Genomic DNA, 21,005 nt, shown 5'->3' with positions numbered 1-21,005 from the left:
CTGGTGCCCTGAGGCGTGCGCGCCCCGTGCGGGAGGCCGGCGCGGCCCGGGACGCGCGGCGCGGCCGTGAGGCGCCGCTCTCGGGGCGCGGGCCCGGGCGGTTGGCAGGACGCTGCCGCCCTTCCCTTCGCTGCTTCCGTCGTCTGGCTGGCGTGGGCCGCCCTGCCCAGGACCGCCCGAGCACCCGAGCCGCCGCCCGGCCTCTGGAGACGCCGCGGGGCCGAGAAGCTGGTGCGGGAAGCTCAGGCCCGAGGTTGTCCGCGGGGGCTTGGCGGTAAAGCCTCTCCGCTGGACTAGAGCTTGAGCTCGCGTTGCTCGGTTTTAGGGGAAAACACGCCTGCACATTTCTTTCTGCTTCCCTAATAAGCATCATGATAGCCCAAAGGTGAAATTTGGAGTAGTTCTGTCAAAACCAATAGAATTATTTCAGATTTACAGGATTTCAGAAGAGAATCTGAGCTATTGACTAGGACTATTTGATAGAGAGCGACAAAGTACCGAAGGAGAGGACACACGTTCTATGTTGTTGAGAAGCTGTGTGTCCAATATACTAGTGCCTTCTGCCTTTTGACTCCAATACTTGCCTGTTCTGTGATACAACTCTTGGAAATTGCCTCTAGGAAAAGCAAACTAGAAGCGTTGGATCTGCGCTGGCTTTGTGCCTGTTACAGATTCCTATTTGAATTAAAGGAGATTTTGGGTAGGACCTAAGTAGATGTGGCTCGTACGCTGGTTAGAGACTGACCTCTCCAACGTTTCGTAAGATTGTGGTAATGAAATCGGCTGAACAAGAAGGTCCTCAACAACATGAAGACTAAAGAGCTTGTTCTCTGTGTGCATATGAATTGTGTCCAGCTATATGACTGGACATAACATTAATACCAAACAACAAACATAGTATATTATAACACAAATCCTTTAGATACAGTATGCTGAGAGCCTATAGTAAATAATAATCAATATGACTTTACATTTAACATTAGAATTCATTCTTTGCGGCACCTGTGCACCCTATTAATGGCCCATAACCACATTTAGCAAGGTGCAATACAAACCACACAAGGAGATTATATAGCTTAAGCATAAAGAAAACAATTTAAAACCACATATGTAACTGCTGTGTCATAACACACAGGATATCTGAGGCAAGGCCTGGCATTTGATCTGTACTTTCAATCTCTCAACAGTCTACACAAGCTGAGGACATGCCCCAGAGTATTTTCAGTTTAATGTTGTCTAAACATAGGCCTTTTACAATTAATTTCATCAGCTTGTTTTGAAACAGAAACAACCCGAAGATTTTAAACACTGACAGTATCTGGCTCTCTAGCTCTCTTGAAAAGGAGGGAGTGCGCTGGTCCCATGATCCTCAGAAATTCTGCAGAGAAAACTGAAAAGCAGTATTTTTCTCCAAGAAAAAAATTTAAACTGTTCAGCCTTAGAGCACTGGGCCTTCGGAGCTTTCACTTTCTACCAAACAACTTATCGCAGGTCCACAGTTTCTTGCCTTGTAAGCGCCCAGATGCTGCTGGACCATATTTGGGCAACAAAGGTTCTGCAGAACTTGAGAACACTGCAGATCTGATCCTCTCCAAAGCTCTGGCCTTGCTGGAGATGTTGTACTGCACAGGGCCAGCATGTAGTTTTTGCATGGCTCCTAAGCAACCTGAGTAAATAGAACATTTCGCAACCTTAACCACAGTGGTTGCTACACTTTCATCTATAATTATCTTTTGCATCAGAGCTCTCAAGAGCACCGGCCTACCAGCTTTTGCAGGATATTTTGCATTCTGCCTCAATTTGTCTGCCTTTTCTCTTGCATTGCCAGTCAGGATAATATTCCCCAGACAAGAGAAGAGACATAAATATCCTGTAGACTAGAGGAACATGCAATATACTGTGAGCCAAGAAATGTTAGATCACCAGTTTTACTTCCAGTGATTGCTGTTTATATTCTGTGCACTTCAGAGCTTTGTTATTTGAACGAGACCTTGTAACTTGCCCCAAAAGGCAGCCAAATGTAATTCTCTGTGTTTACAAAACCTAACACAGATTATATTTAGGAAAAGAACTTACAATACTAATAGAACAGAACTAAGACTTATCCTCTTCTCTCAGTGTTTCTCAGATTTAATGTCAAATCGGTAATTTGGCTCTCCTCCTATAATGTCTCCACTAGATCACACTTCATTTCTAAGCCAGGAATAGAGCCCAGCATTCTTGATCATCGACATCCTATTTCTGGTCGTGCAGCCTGCTAGCAAGATGTGTGCCTAATCCCATTCTAGGTGTGAATCCCTAGTGCGGCTCAGTTTCATTCCCCTAGTCCTGGAGGACCGTGCTGAGGATCTGAAATCTGTAAGGTTCACTGCGCTGTGGGTCTGAAGCAGGACACAAGTATCCATATTCCCCCAAAGTGTACATTGCAGTGATCTTTGGATTTCTGACAACAAATATTTGGGTTTTTTAATTTTTTTTTTAATTAAACTTCAAAATCAGAAACAAAACTTCCTTAGAACAAGATTCAATGCTCAAAACAAACCCACAACCTCTTCCTATCTTGTAGTATATCAAGTCACACAACAAAATGCAACTGATTACATCCCAAGTGCTCAGGGTGTAAATCAGTTATTTGAGTTAAACAGAGACAGCTTTTCAAGTTCAGAGATATATGTTAACAACTTAGTTTTCTCTGATTTTGCACAGTGTGTAAAATATATGTTCAATGCTCATAAAAAAGTGAGGTAGTGTTCACCAGACTTGTAGTCCCAAGACTGAAAGTTTGCATAATGACAAAAATACAATTATGCATGCTGATACTTGGGATTGCAGGACTGACAAAAGCAGAGGCTAGCCCCCAAGACTGGACGCAATGTCAGACAGATTTGGAAGCCATGGCTTTAGGTACAGCACTGCAATACAATCATGAAATAACAGTGATTAACTGTGCTTGCCAGGTCCAGTAGGATGAATTCTTACTTTACCCTTAGAACACCTATTTGGTCACCTGCTAGAGTAAGTTCTATATGCTGTGTGTTTACATGCTGTGTGCTTACACAATTTGGGTTGCTTAAAAATTATCTTTATTCGTTATTAAGTTAGCATCAACAATATGCTAATGACATACAAATTGGCACAAGGACAACTCGCTGTCTCAAAGAGGTTGCAGCTGAGCTAGTATTCCACAAGACTTTTTGACACAGCACAGTGGCAGACAGATCTGGCGTCTTGATCCTTCTCTAAGAAAGGGAGAACTGAGGTCACTAGCCGGCACAGTGGCTGCATCCAAATGCTTGAGTTACTGTTAATTTAATAGGACCGGGCACTGCTGTTCCTTGCTCCTTCTATATGTTCATTTCATGCGACTTCTGCAATGCTCACTGGTGAAACTGGGCTGTTATAAAACATTATCTAAGCAGCAAGGCTGTTTCTTTTTTGCTGTTGTTTCCTGACTTCAGGTTTTAAAAGTAAATTTACACCTGGTGAAATTTTGTAACCTGGTGAAATCACTGAACTAGTTTAGAACCAAATCATAAAAATACTTAGTTTCACTATAAAACCGTGAAAGAAGTATTCCTTTTCTGAATATCTTTTTGCTGTGTTGGAAACTAAATAATCAGAAGACCATTCAAGGTACACATTCTTAAGTATGCACTGAACTAAACATGGACAGCATGAACCCAATAAATAATTGCCTTGGAAATGCTAACATTTTTGGAGCAAAGACACTAAATGATCAGCTTCTTCCTGTTTAGGAAAGCTGAAACACCAGTAAAAGGAAAATAGCATGGTATTTTTCATTGCTTATATTCCAGTATTGACTTTTAAAACAGCAAAGATGTGAAATGTGTTGATTTTTGTATGTATTTGAACAGAAATGAGGTCATAACTGTATTCAGCATCTCCATGTCAGCATGAGTAGCTACAGAAGAAACCAGCAGTTTGTTTGCAGTTGAATATAGCTGTCCTTGAGTCTCAGGCTCACGGGTTATTTTATGTACTTAACTCTTACTGTTCTTGTACCTCCACTCATTATGGTTTGTGAGAGGTCAGTCTATCAGCCTGACTCTATTCTCACTGCCCCTTTAATTAAGCTGTATTTTACTGCATTCCCCAGATTTAGAGGCAAAAATAAAGAAGCTGTTTCAAGACTGATATTCTAGAAGACAGCCAGAGTGGGCTCCATAATCCTGGCCTTCCAGGTCTGAATAGAGGAATGGCAAATGAATACGCTGGGGAGATGGCCGGACGATCCTTAAGAATTTGCTTCGGTACTCATTCTTGTGTCCCCGGAAGCCACAGCATGCCACAAAAAATGCTTTACAAGCTCATTACTCTCCAATAGGCAAAACAGAGAAATGAAACTTCTTAAGTTGTACTAACCATTGTTTTTCCCTTGTTAATGACCAACACGATGTTAATTACTGCACTGGATACTCTCTTGGAGCCCTTGCTTTCAAGTCCTTATAGTCAAAACACAGGCATAGAACAGAAAATTTGCCAATTTAGCATTCTCAGGTATGAGTAAGATTTTTTATATTTTGGGGGAGGGAGGAACTCTAGTGTAAACCCAGCAAGTATAAAACTTTTTATTTTACAAGCCTTGTTGGTGATCCTCACATTTCCCTCTGTTATTACTTCCATCCAACTGGGCATGTTTGCTACCATAACTGTATCAGCAGGCTTTTCTACTGTACGTCTGTCCATAGGTTCTGAAGTAGCCATGTAGATTTTAAGCATCTGTATTAGCAGGGTCGAGGCCTAAATAAGACTGAGAAAGAAGACAAGACATCGTGGTAAATCTAATGTCGAGAATTTACTTTAGAATTACAAAAATAATGTATTCAGTTTCTGTTTTTTTCCTGTAAAATACTGGCACTTAGAAAACAGTTTATTAACATACTTACAAAAACCTAACCAAGGCAATAATGGAAGCAACTTAATCCCCCAAGGATGCACGTCTAGGAGAGGTATTTCTCTCTTGCACCCTTGTGCTATCTTTTGGATCATTCCCTTTTCTTTCTTCACTTCCTTTTCCCATCTCTCCCACTATCCCTAAAAATTCAGCTGGTTCTTTTGTAATTCTCCCCCCTCCTCATTCAATCTCTTTGTCCAAATTACATTTGTATATAGCTGCTCTGTATTTTCACCAAATACCAACCTTCCCCAGCCTGCGCTTTCTACCCCCATTATCAAACGTTGCTTCTAGGGGCCACAGAAGGGCTCTTGCTGACCCCTTCCATTAATCACTATCCCAAAGGCCACAACCTGTCCCAGCCAAGTTGGGTTCTGCCCTTCCCAACTGTCCCCATTCACTAAACATCTCACAAAGGCTACAGACCCCAGGGGTCTGTCTGCCCTTCACTAAATGCCACCCCAAAGGCCACAACTCACCTGTTCCAGAGTCCTGATCTCATCACTAAGCCGTCTCTGAGGCAACGACACATTCTACCAGGTTTGGAGGCCAAGACACATCCCACAGAGCCCTTCCCTGAATGTTGTCCCCAAAGCCGGGACCTGCCCCACTGTCCCTCTCCCTGTTGCTGAGAACTGTCCCCAAGGCCATGACCTGGTCCGCGCCAGTGACCAGCCTTGTCACTGAGCACTGTCTCTGGGTATATGACCCATCCAACCATCCCCAAGGCCATGTCCTGTCCCTCCAGACCCTGTCCTCATTGCTGAACACTGTCCCGGGGGCCATGACTCGTCCCATCATCCTCAGGGCTGTGACCCATCCCACTGGGCCTTGTCCCTTCCCTGAACACATCCCCAAGGCCACGACTCATCCCAACAGGCCCTGTTCCCTTAGCTGAATGCTGTCCACAGGTCTACAGGGCCCCTGGGCCATGTCCCGGTCCCCAGGGCCATGACTCATCCGACTGGGCCCTGGCGCCTTTGCTGAATGCCATCCTCAGGTCCATGACCTGTCCCCGTCCCTGAACGGAACGTGTCCCCCCGGCCGTGACCCGCCCCGCCGGGCCCTGTCCCTTCCCTCAATGTGCCCCGAGGCCTTGGCCCGTCCATCGCGCCCTGTCCCTGTCCCCGTCCCCGTCCCCGTCCCCGTCCCCCCGGCCGTGACCCGCCCCGCCGGGCCCTGTCCCTTCCCTCAATGTGCCCCGAGGCCTTGGCCCGTCCATCGCGCCCCGTCCCCGTCCCCGTTCCCCCGGCCGTGACCCGCCCCGCCGGGCCCTGTCCCTTCCCTCAATGTGCCCCGAGGCCTTGGCCCGTCCATCGCGCCCCGGCCCCGGCCCCGGCCCCGTCCCCGTCCCCCCGGCCGTGACCCGCCCCGCCGGGCCCTGTCCCTTCCCTCAATGTGCCCCGAGGCCTTGGCCCGTCCATCGCGCCCCGGCCCCGTCCCCCCGGCCGTGACCCGCCCCGCCGGGCCCTGTCCCTTCCCTCAATGTGCCCCGAGGCCTTGGCCCGTCCATCGCGCCCCGGCCCCGGCCCCGTCCCCCCGGCCGTGACCCGCCCCGCCGGGCCCTGTCCCTTCCCTCAATGTGCCCCGAGGCCTTGGCCCGTCCATCGCGCCCCGTCCCCGTCCCCCCGGCCGTGACCCGCCCCGCCGGGCCCTGTCCCTTCCCTCAATGTGCCCCAAGGCCATGGCCCGTCCATCGCACCCCGTCCCCGTCCCCGTCCCCCTAGCCGTGACCCGCCCCGCCGGGCCCTGTCCCTTCCCTCAATGTGCCCCGAGGCCTTGGCCCGTCCATCGCGCCCCGTCCCCAGCCCCATCCCCCCAGCCGTGACCCGCCCCGCCGGGCCCTGTCCCTTCCCTCAATGTGCCCCAAGGCCATGGCCCGTCCATCGCGCCCCGTCCCCGGCCCCGTCCCCCCGGCCGTGACCCGCCCCGCCGGGCCCTGTCCCTTCCCTCAATGTGCCCCGAGGCCTTGGCCCGTCCATCGCACCCCGGCCCCGGCCCCGTCCCCCCGGCCGTGACCTGCCCCGCCGGGCCCTGTCCCTTCCCTCAATGTGCCCCGAGGCCTTGGCCCGTCCATCGCGCCCCGGCCCCGTCCCCCCAGCCGTGACCCGCCCCGCCGGGCCCTGTCCCTTCCCTCAATGTGCCCCGAGGCCTTGGCCCGTCCATCGCGCCCCGTCCCCGTCCCCGTCCCCCCGGCCGTGACCCGCCCCGCCGGGCCCTGTCCCTTCCCTCAATGTGCCCCGAGGCCTTGGCCCGTCCATCGCGCCCCGGCCCCGTCCCCGTCCCCCCGGCCGTGACCCGCCCCGCCGGGCCCTGTCCCTTCCCTCAATGTGCCCCGAGGCCTTGGCCCGTCCATCGCGCCCCGTCCCCGTCCCCGTCCCCCCGGCCGTGACCCGCCCCGCCGGGCCCTGTCCCTTCCCTCAATGTGCCCCGAGGCCTTGGCCCGTCCATCGCGCCCCGGCCCCGTCCCCGTCCCCCCGGCCGTGACCCGCCCCGCCGGGCCCTGTCCCTTCCCTCAATGTGCCCCGAGGCCTTGGCCCGTCCATCGCGCCCCGGCCCCGGCCCCGTCCCCCCGGCCGTGACCCGCCCCGCCGGGCCCTGTCCCTTCCCTCAATGTGCCCCGAGGCCTTGGCCCGTCCATCGCGCCCCGGCCCCGTCCCCGTCCCCCCGGCCGTGACCCGCCCCGCCGGGCCCTGTCCCTTCCCTCAATGTGCCCCGAGGCCTTGGCCCGTCCATCGCGCCCCGGCCCCGTCCCCGTCCCCCTGGCTGTGACCCGCCCCGCCGGGCCCTGTCCCTTCCCTCAATGTGCCCTGAGGCCTTGGCCCGTCCATCGCGCCCCGGCCCCAGCCCCGTCCCCCTGGCCGTGACCCGCCCCGCCGGGCCCTGTCCCTTCCCTCAATGTGCCCCGAGGCCTTGGCCCGTCCATCGCGCCCCGGCCCCGTCCCCGTCCCCCTGGCCGTGACCCGCCCCGCCGGGCCCTGTCCCTTCCCTCAATGTGCCCCGAGGCCTTGGCCCGTCCATCGCGCCCCGTCCCCGTCCCCGTCCCCCCAGCCGTGACCCGCCCCGCCGGGCCCTGTCCCTTCCCTCAATGTGCCCCGAGGCCTTGGCCCGTCCATCGCGCCCCGGCCCCGGTCCCGTCCCCGTCCCCCCGGCCGTGACCCGCCCCGCCGGGCCCTGTCCCTTCCCTCAATGTGCCCCGAGGCCTTGGCCCGTCCATCGCGCCCCGGCCCCAGCCCCGTCCCCGTGCCCCCGGCTGTGACCCGCCCCACCGGGCCCTGTCCCTTCCCTCAATGTGCCCCAAGGCCTTGGCCCGCCGGGCCCTGCCCCGTCCCCGAGCGCCTCCCGCCGGCCGCGCCCCGCCCCCGGGCCCCGCCCCCCGCCAGGCCCCGCCCCCCGCGCGGCCCCGCCCTTCGCGGCGCTGGGCAGGCAGGCCGGGCCGCCGCCATTTTGGAGGCCGCCGGAGCGCCCGCCAGCTCGCCGCCTCGCCGCCGCTGTCAGCGCAGCCCGGCCGCGGCGCCCCGCGGCCCATGCCCGCGGCCCGCCGGCCCCCGCAGCCCAGGCAGCGCGCGGCCGCCTCGCCGCGGCGGGGACGGACCGGCCGCACCGCCAGCAGGTGAGACCGCGGCCCGGCCCGCCGCCGCCGCCGAGCTGTCAGCGCGGCCCGCGCCGCCCGCCGGGGCCGGGGCGCTCGGCGCGGCCCGCGCCCCTCCGCCGGCCGCTGCCCGCGGCGCGCAGGCGGCGCGCGGCCTGCCGCCCCCTCGGCGCCGCCGCCGCCCCCGGCCCGCGCCCCGCGCCGCCCGGGCCGCGGCCGGCCTCGTCCGCCCGCTGCCTGGCTGCTGCTGCTGGCGCCCGTCGGCCGCGGGGCGCCGGCCGTGCAGCCGCGCCCGCGCTCCGCTTCCTTAATCCGGTGTCGCGAGCCGCTGCGCGGCCCCGGGCGCGCTGGGGCCGGCTCGGGGCCGCCGCCGGCTCCGCCGCGCTTCGCGCGGGCCTCGCGGCCGCCGCGGTCGGCTTCGGAGCGGCTCCGCTCTGGTTCTGCGGCTGGCGGCGGCCGCCGGCGCTCCTCTGCCGCCCGCTCGCAGCCGCCGGTCGGCGGCTGAGGCGGCCCCGAGCGCCCGCGTTGGCAGCGCCGGAGAGCCGGGCTCGGGCCCTGCGGGAGGCCCGGTGGCTCCGGCGCACGCAGCGCGCGCCTCGGTCCCCGGGGCTCTGCCCCGCGCAGCGGAGCGGTCCTTGACGCGCAGGAACCGCGGCAGGAGCTGTAGCTGCGGATCGAATTACTACAGCACATGATCTTGCAGGAAGACCTTTTCTTGACCAATCTGATGAAGGTTTCTTTCCTAATTTGAAGGCCTTGTTTTGTACTAACTTAAAAAACAAAAAAACCAAAAACAAAACAAAAAAAAAAAAAAACTGGGAAGTGAAAAAGAGAAATTGAGGGAAGCTGGAAGGACTTGAGGTTTGTTTTATATACATATATATATATATATAAAATCTTGATCTCCTGCTTAAAAATTAGTATTTTTAAGGCTGAAGCTTTTTTCCGTAGCATAGTTTTTCCCCATCAAAAGCATAGAACAAATTTTGAACTCAGTCTTGTGAGCTATATGTGTTTGAAACCAAGCATATAATTGCTTCCTAGCAAACTTTTTTTTTTTTTTTTTAATAGAGCGTTGCTTTAGAAATGATGAGGGAGTAAACATTTATGACTTCAGCAATTACTCTGTCACTTAAAAGTATTTTGGCAAACTGCTTGCTTCTAATGGTTAAAAAATAATGGTTAAAAAAAAATCCAGTGGCTAGTAGTATAGCAATTTCCATAGCAACTAATGGTGGTACCATGGTAAGCAAAGCTAAATTTTGGAATATGCAATAGGAACAGGTTATGATCTGCATCAACTTAAGTGGTAGCAATAAAGACTTGCTCAGGAGAAGGCAAATGAAGATTGGATAAGAACAAAATTACTTGAAATCGAAAACTTACTTTGTTTTCATGCATTTGATCTGTGCATGCTTTTGGTGACCTTTTTATACTTCCTTTGTGTTATGTTGCAAATTCTGGGACCTAGGGCAATGTCCTGTCCAGGAACTTTTGGAAGTTTGAGGTACTGCAGAAGCCTTTCAGGAAGGGCACTGTCTTTAGCAGAATGGTATTAGAGGCATAGTACAGAAAACAGTGTTGAGGTTTTGGGAGATTAATGCAGACTTGAAAATAACAAGTGACTAATGTTGAACACTTGTTTTGGGGATGGAAGGGAGCACTGAAGCATTTTTGTTCTTTACCCAGTGTTTCATGAATTTATAGTCGTGCTGTAGATGGGACAGGCTGAATTTGGAAGTTCATGGTTCAGAAATAGGAGAATATTGAATAAAAGTGAGTAATAAAGAGAGAACTATGTTAAAAAAATTGCGGTGTTTTTTGTTCTAATAGTGTTCAAGCTGCTTTGGTCTGTGGGCTTAAATTACTTTTAGAAAACTGCAGGCTGCTATTGCTAGTGGCATAATCTGTTACGCGTAGTGCTGTCTTGTGAGGAAAGCTCAAACTCCTTGCAAGTCATCCTTTGAAAAGGGTTACCAGGAGAGCTGCTATGGATAGACAATTCTGTGTGCTTTTTTTCCCCCTGCCACCCATGGCTCATGGTTCATTGGTTGGATGGGCTGTCAGCTGGAATGAATTAAATTTTTGCTCTCCCCAGATAATACGATCCTGAGCTAAAATAAGGAGGAATCTCTTAGCTCTGCTTCTCCCCTTCCTCATTAGGGAGACATCTGAGGCATAGCTGATCATGTTTTTCCATGCTCTGTAGAAGGAACGTTTCTTTCCATGTTTTTCCCCTGAGTTTTATTGGATATCGGCTAAGGTGTCAAAAGAGAAACCAAAACTATTTTTCTTCCCTGAGATGCATTAGGGGATCAGTGGTACTGAATTTCAGTGAAGAAAGATGATGCGTCTGAACAGAGCTCATGGAGGGGGAGCATCAGGGAAGATGAGCTTTCTTCTTTTCTCTCCCTGCTTATAAGGTTTGTAGAAGTGTAAGTGTAGAAACTGTTGATTGCATGCTAGGGAAAATAACTTCACATACATAACCAAATAGTATGCTTTCTTAATGCAGCGGCCTGGAGTCTAAAGTGTTAGCGCCTGAAGGGCAATAGCTAGAACAGTGTAATGAGCGCAGTCATAAAAAATGGGTGAACTGGAATGCCAAGAAATAGAAGAGTATCTTGTTATAGTAAACACTTCTGAAACAATAGTAGAATGACAAGAATAACTGGGAAACTTGGCTATAAATGATGCAGGAAAAACAGATGAGGTCAATGAGTTGAGAGTAAATCAAGAGCTAAGTATTTGATGGATTCTTTTGAGAACTTTATAAGGAGGAATGTTTGTAGGAATTCTTGTTGTTTTACTAGACCTTAAATTGAGAAAATTGAGAATGGTTTGTTAACTCTGCTCTCCTCAATTAGTATTAATGAATGATATTTGACTGCTTAGATGGAGAGCTGATATGGAGCCACAATTTAGAGTAACAGTCTTTTACCATGTTTCTAGAGTAACACAGTTCTGTTCTTAATTATATTTTGTGGGTTGAAGAATCAGTTTATAACTGTGCATTACCTCCTTTTTGCAGAAAATCTACAGATGTCAGTGGGTTTGTACAGGGATCAGGGAAAGAATGTGGTCTCTTTGTGACCAACAGTAGCAAAAAAAGGAACTTAAATGTTGTCTTTGAGTCACTATTTTTAGAAGCAAAAGTATGTTGTCTTTTCTGTCCACTGCTGTGTGGCCTTTTGTTTCTTTAATCATACTTTTTTTTCCCCCTTTTCTTCTGCATATATTCCTTCTGTCATGGACTTCTCAGCAGATCAAAACAAGGAACTGAAACAGTTTTCTGTGCAATAACCAACACTGACATTATCATTGGATGTTTGGGTTATTTTTGCCCAAATGTTAATTCTGGGATGTGGGGAGAAGTTAAAGCAAATAAATGTTAATTAACTTAGGAAACAAAACTTTCATAGCTAGGGTTAAGAATGTTAATAATAATTTGAATGTTGTACACATAACATACGTTGTGTTTAGATAGGTCTGCAAGCTGGAAGTTCTATCACTAATTGAATTCAAAGAGTGACATTCTCTCTTATTAATACCATCTAGTCCTAGATAAACCTAAGACCGTGCAAGTAGTAATAGAATGAATATGTAGCAATACCTACAGCATAACTGAAACTGTCATCTTTGGCAAGGATCACTTCAAGCTAAACACTATGTGGCAGTGAGCTTTTGAAAGGGGGTTGTCAGCAAAATCAAGATGAGCTATCTTAGAAGAACGTAATGTCAAAAGAAGGAAGTTAAAATCATTAGCCTGAGTATGGAAGCTTTGCAGCTGTGAGGTATGACTGCTGACTACTACTTTTTCTTCTTGGTTTCTCTGTCTACCTGTTTTCTCATTCTGTGTGAATTGATTGCTGCCCCGAAGAGTTTGCAGGTCTGCTATGTTTACATGGTGCCTGGTGCAGTGGAACCCTGTCTCTGAACTGGGGCCTCTGGATATTACTGCATTGCAAGCATTGCATTTCTTACCATTGTGTCAGTGTCGTGTGTTTAAGGACACAATCTTATCTTTACAGAGGAGGAAACCGGAAGGCATGAGAAAATAACATTATGGTAAAATGGCAAAGTTCAAGAAGTTATTTAAGCCAGACAGGCAGAGCTTTGAACTATTTCCTTACCTATACAAAATAAGAAACTTTCACCAGCTCATGTTTTGGTAGATGGAATGCTAGACAATCTACAGTATTTGCAAAGAAAACTTTCCAGCCATATTGATTTCATTGATTAAAAGTTTGCATTCAGTTTGCAAAAGACTCTTTGCTGCTCTTACTAGAATGTCCTCTACTGGTCTCTTAATTTTATTTATTTATTTTTCAGTTCTGCAGTTTGCTGCTGTTGAGAACACTGTGGCCTGCAGTCAGACTGATAAATATTTAAGTCAGTTTAACTCTGATTTCTGTTTGGCAGAGCAAGGAGCAAAAGCAGCAAAAAAGGCATTGGCATTACTTATTAAAAGGAAGACTTACAAGAAGGGGAAGATTACAGTCCTGGGAATGTTTTTCTGTGTTGCAGCCTCTCAGAAGGAAGTAGGAAAAAGAATACAAAATTTCATTTCCAATTTTGTCTTTGATGTTTCTCTGATGGTTTTAGTTATGTTAACAGGGAAAGTGCATGATACATATATCCTGACACTTTCTGATAAATTATGATAAATGACTTAGATTCTATTCTGTATATTTATGTTTCTTTTTGTCTTAATTCCTTATAGTCTTGCAGAACCTATGGATTTTTTTCAGGAGATTCTTACTTTTGCATGCAGAATTTTTCATGGGGATGTGGGGTGGGATGAGATGAGAAGGGGTTGTTTCTTTGACTGTAAGTTTTTCATTTGTTGTTCCTTCAAAACATGGTCTAGCACACAATTTAACAACACTTTCTTGTGTTAAGACAGATTCGCGCTTTCAGAAGGATAATTGAGGCTATTGATTAACAGACTTGAAAGCTATATACAGTCTTCCCAAGTCAGAGAGCTAAGAGTGCGGTTTCACAGCAACATAAGCTGGCCTAAATCCAGGTTGCGATGTGTTGGCACTAATATTTGTGTAACCATGTGGTGTGCCACCTTGGGGAGCAGATCTGACTGAATACTAACACTACTTAAAGTGAGTAGTTTTCAGCTGGATCAGCTCCCTCAACCAGCTTGATGTGTAGTTGCTTAAATAGTGCTGGCATAAGGGAGGTTACAGAAATATATGACCTAGGAAATAAAGGAAGAAAAAGCCTGTCTCTGGCTGTCTGATTTAAATAGGGTGTGGTTCTAATTTAAACTAACCTAGTCTGTGGTGCTGCATATTCTCAGTTTGTCCTTTTGCATTAGTGCTAGTCACATGCTTCACGAAGTTGTTGCAGGGAAGCAAACTGGCAGAGGACTGCTCCTGCCTGCCCCTGGCCTGTCATTAATTTTCTGCATGTTTAGTTTACTGAATAGGCATGGTAGGAACAGATGAGCTCTAATGCCATGCAGTGCCAGGGTGTTTGCCAGGCAGTATAAATGTAAAGGGACTGGGAATAGCGAGACTGCCGCAGTGCAACAGAAGATGTGATTTCGTGTTAGATTAAATCAAACTAAACATAATGGATGTAATATCCAGGTTATCCACCCAAAGACCTGAGCACCTGAAACCCTGAGCCATGGAGTATCCAGTTAATGATCAATAGGTGCTCGATCAACTCTGTTTAACAATTTAGAAAATAATAAATGCTAGATTTCAACTTGATTCTACTTCATTTTTTTTTAAAGCATAGAAGATTGCTTTCCTGAGTGCTCGCCTGTTTTTCACTATTTGTGCGTTTTTCTCAGACCTTTATATCTTTGTTAACATTGCATTGTCCATGGTCGATCCTACATTTTCTCTTTAAGCAACTTTTTAGATTTCCTTCTATGACTCCAGTCACTTTTCCTAATACTGTATTTCAGACTCTACCTTCACTTACAAGGGGCAGGAAACCTATCACAGATATTTAAACTTCAGTGAAGTAAATACCTATATCCGAGGTAACAATTCAGAATTCCTTTTTTTTAGTCAGTGGAGACAGGTGCTTATTTTCTTCTGATACAGAAGTCCAAAATAGAGACACGTGTTACTTTAGAGATTGCTCATTTCTCTTTGACTGCGAAGTGGGTTTGGGTGACTAATTCAGATTAGACGTCTATAGTATAAATGTCTACAAGTTAGGTAAAGTGCATCCTATTCCAGAAGAGTTGCTGGGCAAAGGTTCTCAGAGGGACCTTCTCATGACAGGATAAGAGGCAATGGGCAGAAATTGAACCACAGCAAGTTCCACCTGAAGGTGAGGGGGAATTTCTTCCCTGTGAGAGTGACGGAGCACTGGACCAGGTTGCCCAGAGAGGTTGTGGAGTCTCCTTCTGTGGAGATCTTCAAGGGCCGCCTGGGTGCAACCCTCTCTACCATGCTCTAGGTGACCCTGCTGAGCAGGGAGGCTGGGCTAGATGATCTCCAGAGGTCCCTTCCAACCTTACTGATTCTATGATTGTGTTCTCACCTTTGCAGTTTGTAAGGTAAATGAGACACTGGATACGCTTTGCAGTGTGCTGTGCCCTTAGCTGTGCTTGGTGGATCTTTCTTCCTCTTTCATAGCTGACTGATAAGTTTGAGGTTGAAAGCAGTATCTCTAAATGATTCAGAATCATCAAGTTAAGCTTATCAATGCAAGACCAATGGGATAAGCTAAATACAAGTCTTCATCATATACTTGCCAACACAGTTGGTTTTCCAGATCTGATTGAAACATAGAGATGTTAGCCAGAGAGTAGCTGTACAATACTGTGATCATTTGCCTAGTTTGAAACATAAAATTAAATAGTAAGGCCCATGGTGCAGAAGACAAGAGTTCTCCATATGTTTCTTCATTGCATAGTGTGAAGAAGGACTTACGAAGTCTGTGATCACTGGTACTTTCTCTAAAGATTATTTAATTATGCCTAGTTGTAGGGATTGATTGGTACAGGCATCTGAGTGGTGTGTGGTTTTTTTTAGACTCCAGGATGAAGTAGCAGAGTTAATAACAAGGATCCTTTGGTATCCGTATTTTAAGTATACCAATTTTTGCAGAAAGGCGCACAATACTTTAGGGATACAGAGCCAGGAATAAATGCATGTTTGATGTTTTTCGTTGATGTTACACTGTACCTACAGTTTTCTCTTATGAAACTAGTTGTATGTTTTATTACCTGTTTTTTATATTGCTTCTCTTGTCTTTATTTTTAGTTGAGTCTAGTCCCTATAAAATAACTGTTTCTCATAATTAATGGTGACATCTCAAGTCCTTTGAGTGTGTCAGCTTTCATTCTGTACCAAGTATGCCCACGGCCTCCTGCTTTTTTTCCACTCCACTTCAAATAAAGCACTGTTAAAGAGTGTTGTGCCTCTTCCCTCTCCCAGGAAGAGACCTCATGTCCTTGAGATTGTTTTCATTAATGAAATTTTTACTAAATTGAAGTGAGCTTGTAAGTGTTGTCTTTGAAAAATGCCTGAACGGAAATATTGGAATGAATTAGTGTAATTCCCAGGAATAAATCTTTTAAAATATCTTTAGTTTTAGGATAGAGCAGCAGATAGAAGTAATGTGTACTTGAGGGTTTCAGCATATGCTTGGGTTTTTACAACTGTTTGCTTTTACAGCTGTTAAGTGAAATTAATTAGTGCTCAAAGTAAAAATTTGCCATGTGAGGAAAAACGTTGTATAGTCAAAGTTAGTAGGGCTAGTGGACTGTACTGCAGTCAGAAATATATTCTGGGAAAAGCAGAAATTATTTTTTTAAAAAAAATTACTAATAAGCTGACTGAAAACTGTTGTGCTTGGAGAAACAGGTGTATCTCAAAGACCCTGGATAAAGAGAAATCTCCCATTAACCTACATGTATTATTTAAGTTTTGATATATGAAAGGTAATTTTTGCTGGAAGGAAATCGTTACAGTTTGTCTACATTGGCTGGTTTAAACTCTGGCTGCCTTATGGGCAGGAGATGGGGGAAGACCAGGCGGTGTTGTTGAAAGACCTGTTTTAAAAAAACAAAACAACAACAAAACAAAAAAAAGAACACACTCAGTGTATAGAAGTAGTAAGCCAAAATAACATTGAAAATAAATTCATAGAATGGAAGATGTGATTGAAAATTTGGGATGGGGGTGGAAGGGAAGTATGTTGTTGGTGTTGGAGACAATTTTGTTTTTTTTCTTTTTTTTGTTTGCTTAAAAAAAAAGAAAAAAAGTGAGGCAGGGCAGACATGGTAATGCCATACTGGGTTATCTGCAGTACTTAAAAAGAAAAAGTGAGGGCAATCTGGTGATACAAATGACAAACCTGAATGCACTTCTGGTTCACGATTTAGTGTGTTGTGTAGCTTGAAGCTTCATGTTATGGATATTGATTAGGCCAAGAGCTAGTAGGCTTAAAGCTTGTGGGTGTCTTACCTGTCAAAATATTTGTTTGTGCATAATGTTTAACAATGTGGTAACATACTGATAACAGTACAAATGTGTGTAAGTAACTAGTGGAACTGAGAAAGGACCTTCCTCCTGCACTATCTCCTATCCCTCAAAGATTATTTTGCTGTAGGCCCATATTGACTTTTTTTTTTTCTGTATCTAATTCTGAGATGACTGACACTGCCTGCTTTCAGGCACTAAATGCCACAAGCTGTTTTTCTTTAATGATATTTATGTGAAACCTAAAATGCCTCCTTTTTCCTCACTGCTGCTTTGTTCTTACCTCAACTGTTATTTCTAGCAGTAGAATGAAATTTCATTTAGGCTTGTGAGGTTATGTCTGTACCGTGTGGTTGAACACGATGCAGAGACCCGTGAACAAGCGCTAAAACTGGAAGGAGTACTGTTACATCACCTCCAGCCCAGTACAGTGCTAATGTGCCTATTCTGTTTTTGAAACTTGAGCTAGTATCTCTGTGCAGCGTTGTATTGCACCATGTAAATGTACTGGCTTGCTAGCTTGCCGGGGGCGGGGGGAGGAGGAGGTATCTCTTAATATGGTACTTCATTGTGCTGTTCAGATTTCTCATAGAAGGAATAAAGAAATATAAAATGTCACTGTAGGATTTTCTCACTGAGAATAAAACTTTGCCTCCAAAATAGGAAGGCTATCTGTATCGGTAGAGATCAAAATGATCACTCTTTAGAAGAGCTTGTTAGTTTTTTTTGTCCATTCTAGTTGGAGAAGTTGGCGAAGTTGGATTCTAAATTAACTTGAAAATACTTCTCAAGCTGGGATGCTTGTAAAGTCCGCTGAGGTGCTGAGTGTTCCCATCACTAAAATTTATGATGGCAAATACTCCCAGCATTGGAGAGAATGCTTGTCTGTGCAAACATTGGGGCAAGCATGTTTGTGCTGCTTATAGCAGGCTTTGCTCATAACTGAATTTGTGACTTAGGAATTGTTATTTAAATAAACTTAGTGTTACGTACAAATTAATATCTCCTGTAACTCAACAGTTAGTTGCAATACCAAGCAAGTTTGAATATAAGGTTTTATGATAGTAAAAAAATTGTTACTAAGATGATACTGCATTCCTGTAGCTATCACATTTTGCATTCTACGAGGTGTTTGTAGAGGCCCAGAGAACTTATCAGTGATCTTATGGGGAAGGTTGACATTAACTTCTTTTCCCGAAGTTCATACAATCTCTGGAATATTTTAAATTTGACAAAAGAAATAACAGCCTTTGCAATAATTTGAAACCCCTGTATTTTTCTATTACAGAATTTATGCTACTTTTATTAGTATTTTTGGTTACGATTAGGGCTGTTTAGTTGCGGTGTGAGCTGCTACTTAGAATTTGTGCCTAAAGCCATAGTTTGACATACATTTAAGTTGGCATTACTGCCCCAAAGCTGTCCCCTCCTTGCTGCTCATACCACTTTTCACTGTCTCTCTTCATTCTTTGCTGGCACAAGTGTTTGTGAAGCTGCATTGTGAACCACTTTGGGGGAGTGATGCAGCCGAAAAATGTTTCGGCCAGTACCACGTGGGAAAAGACGACTTGCAAAAAAAATTTTTTTGGTAGGAGTTTTGCCATACATGGCAAACTATGGCCTAAAATCATCAATACATAATTTTTGTTTGTGATTTTAAGAGCAAACGGAGCTTCAAGGTTTATTTGTCCAGGTAAAACACCAAAGATTATGTCTAAAATTTGCAAATGACTTTTTCCTTGCTGTTTTTTATGACAAATGAAGCTTATCTCATAAATGTAATTCAAATGGTGCCATGCAGGGAAAACAAATAGGTGCTCTGTTGTCATATATAAGATTTTTCTTCTAAAGTGTCTTAGTATTTATTATAACTTTAGAACAACTTTAGCTAAATTGACTGTCCACATGAACTAAGAACTCTATAATGTCCTGAAATACTGAGGAAGCTAAAATGCATGTTATTTAATACCCTGTTTTAAGGCATTGATTTGTTACCATTTTGGCAAAATGGTATTGTCTGTTGCTCCCATGTAAATTGGTTGGCACAACAGTGCAACATAAGAATACTCTGGAAAAGATTGTAGCATGCAAAAGGCTGAAATGTTTTAATAAATTTAGAAGTAGGCACAAAAGTAGCTGTGAAGCTTTGAACTTGTATAAAAGACCATTAATGGAGTGTAGTAGGTGTATCTGAAGCTTACAGCTCTTGATCTTCTTGTAAAGCACAACGGGAAATCTTAGTTTGCAAATGCTACTGCTTTACTGTCTAATAGTCTGAGTGGTGTGATGCTTCTTTTGTGATAGTGCCTTACTCAGTGTTGTGCAATTAAAAAAAAAAATCCAGGAAGCAGAGATCTTTGGTGAATGACTTTTTTGGCAATGTGTTTTTTTTTCTGTAAAATGCTGCTTATGTGCCCACATAAAATACCAGCATCTCACTTCTGAGATAAATTCCTAATTGTTAATAATTATTTTTGGAGAATTTAACTCTGATAACCCTGGGAAGATTTAATTTGTTGCTTAAACAACTTGTAGTAAACAGCTTAAGTGGCATCAAAGTCTTGTTTGCTAATGTAAACAGTACAAGTGAACGAAGAAAGGAATGTCTGAAGAGTTTTGGAGCATGCAAGTCAAAAATCAATGACTTTTAAATGATTGTGTGTTACCAAGTGAAACTTTTTAATACTCAAAGCAAATCGCAAATCTTACACTTAAAGGTTAATCTTTAAAGTAAAACACAAAAATCCCTCTGGGGCTGCTTGTAAATGATGATGATGCTTGCTTTCATAGAGGAGACGGGCTCTAGAATCATACAAACAAAGAGAATTGTAAATGAAAATATTTAACTGTTCCTCCTTAATAGTGATTAGGTGAAATAGGTTAAAATTTTGAGATTACTATTCTCTCCTAGTTGACATGAAACTGGTATTCTGTGGACTTATTTCTCTGGCTTCTGTTTAGCTCAATATGCTTTTAACTGACCTTTTTTTTGCTATTATGTTACAATTCACACTGAGTTTAATATATTCTTAGGACTAGCTCTTTCTTGCATTTTTAAAGCATTGCGGTTTCTTCAGCGGTTGTCTTCAATGTGTTGAATTTAATTAAAAATGTAACCTTTAAAAAGACTCTGCAAATCTTGTCCTTGGCATGGAGTTGGGCATCAATTAGAAGACTGATTAACTAGATAGTAGATAGGGTTAAAGTTGATCATGAAAGCAAAGCATGTTTTGATACTATTTCTTTATTAGAGAACTTCTGAAGCATAGAATAATTAGAAGTAACTCTCAATTTTGTGTGTGTGCATATTTGTACAGTGGGCAAGCCTTAGTCAGCTTTTCCTTGCAGCAGTTTACTTAAAAAAAAAAAAAAAAAAAAAAAGCCGTTATATTAGATTGTCTTATTTATGAACTTAGTGTTTGTCCATTTGAGGAATGTGAACATTGGTGTCTTTTTCATTTGTTGATTAGATGTTAAGAAAAACTGAAGAAACATTAGTTCAGAAGAGGAAAACAAAAGTAGGCTCGTAGTTAATTGGTAAAATACTATTTTGATTAAAATAAATTTAATCTCATAAATATATCTAAATATTTTCAAATCAGTAACTCATGCTAGGCAATCTGTCAGGAAGCTGAAACATCTTTATGTGATAGTACATGTAAGCACTAACTGAATCCCATGTTCAGCGCACTGTTTCCTTACATGATCACTGTGGCTGCGGCTAGGATATTTAGGAAGGGATGATGCTTGTGCCTGCTGTAGTGATGTGCTGTCTAAGGCTGTGTACATTTTCTAAACAGATTAGGATTTGGGGCTAAAATTTTCCTCTGTCTTCTGATAGAGAGGAGGAGAAACGGTCACAAGGCAGGCCCTGAGCAATGTTGCGGAAGAATCCTGTGTCAGTGTCGAGGGAAAGGTTAGGGGATGAAGGAACTGCAGAGCTGGTACCACAGTCGTAGAAGGAAGGGTAACAACTACATGGTGCTGATGTGCTGCATAGCAAGATGAATTTCAATATTGCTGCATAAGGTGC

The 21,005-nt window shown here is 45.8% G+C and overlaps 1 protein-coding gene and 1 long non-coding RNA gene across 12 annotated transcripts in view; one reads left to right on the top strand and one right to left on the bottom strand.

The window, feature by feature from the left end:
• Positions 1–3,066: 3,066 nt before the first annotated feature.
• Positions 3,067–6,031, bottom strand: LOC134149065 (uncharacterized). Of its 2 annotated transcripts, none has more exons than XR_009960354.1 (4): positions 5,395–6,031; positions 4,599–4,771; positions 4,384–4,463; positions 3,067–3,239 (listed from the first exon to the last, which is right to left on the bottom strand). It is a non-coding gene; the product is annotated as an uncharacterized LOC134149065 (long non-coding RNA). The 2 variants fall into 2 exon arrangements; XR_009960363.1 differs by having other exon boundaries at positions 4,621–4,771.
• Positions 6,032–8,455: 2,424 nt separating this feature from the next.
• PPP6R2 (protein phosphatase 6 regulatory subunit 2) overlaps positions 8,456–21,005 on the top strand; it is a 109,943-nt gene continuing 97,393 nt past the window's right edge. For 6 of the 10 annotated variants that reach the window (XR_009958872.1, XR_009958868.1, XM_062579472.1 and 3 more), the window contains exon 1: positions 9,029–9,368. The gene's annotated coding sequence lies outside the window, so the exon portion shown is untranslated. Of the gene's footprint in view, positions 8,529–9,028; positions 9,369–10,865; positions 10,931–12,065; positions 12,302–12,839; positions 13,049–21,005 lie in introns of those variants that run through there. The other 4 variants (XM_062579411.1, XM_062579421.1, XM_062579452.1 and 1 more) reach the window with 4 other exon arrangements.

Source organism: Rhea pennata, chromosome 1 (genome assembly GCF_028389875.1).
Source record: "Rhea pennata isolate bPtePen1 chromosome 1, bPtePen1.pri, whole genome shotgun sequence".
Lineage (NCBI taxonomy): Eukaryota > Metazoa > Chordata > Aves > Rheiformes > Rheidae > Rhea > Rhea pennata.
Note: the sequence above shows the minus strand (reverse complement) of the source record. Positions and strands in the feature narration are given on the sequence as shown.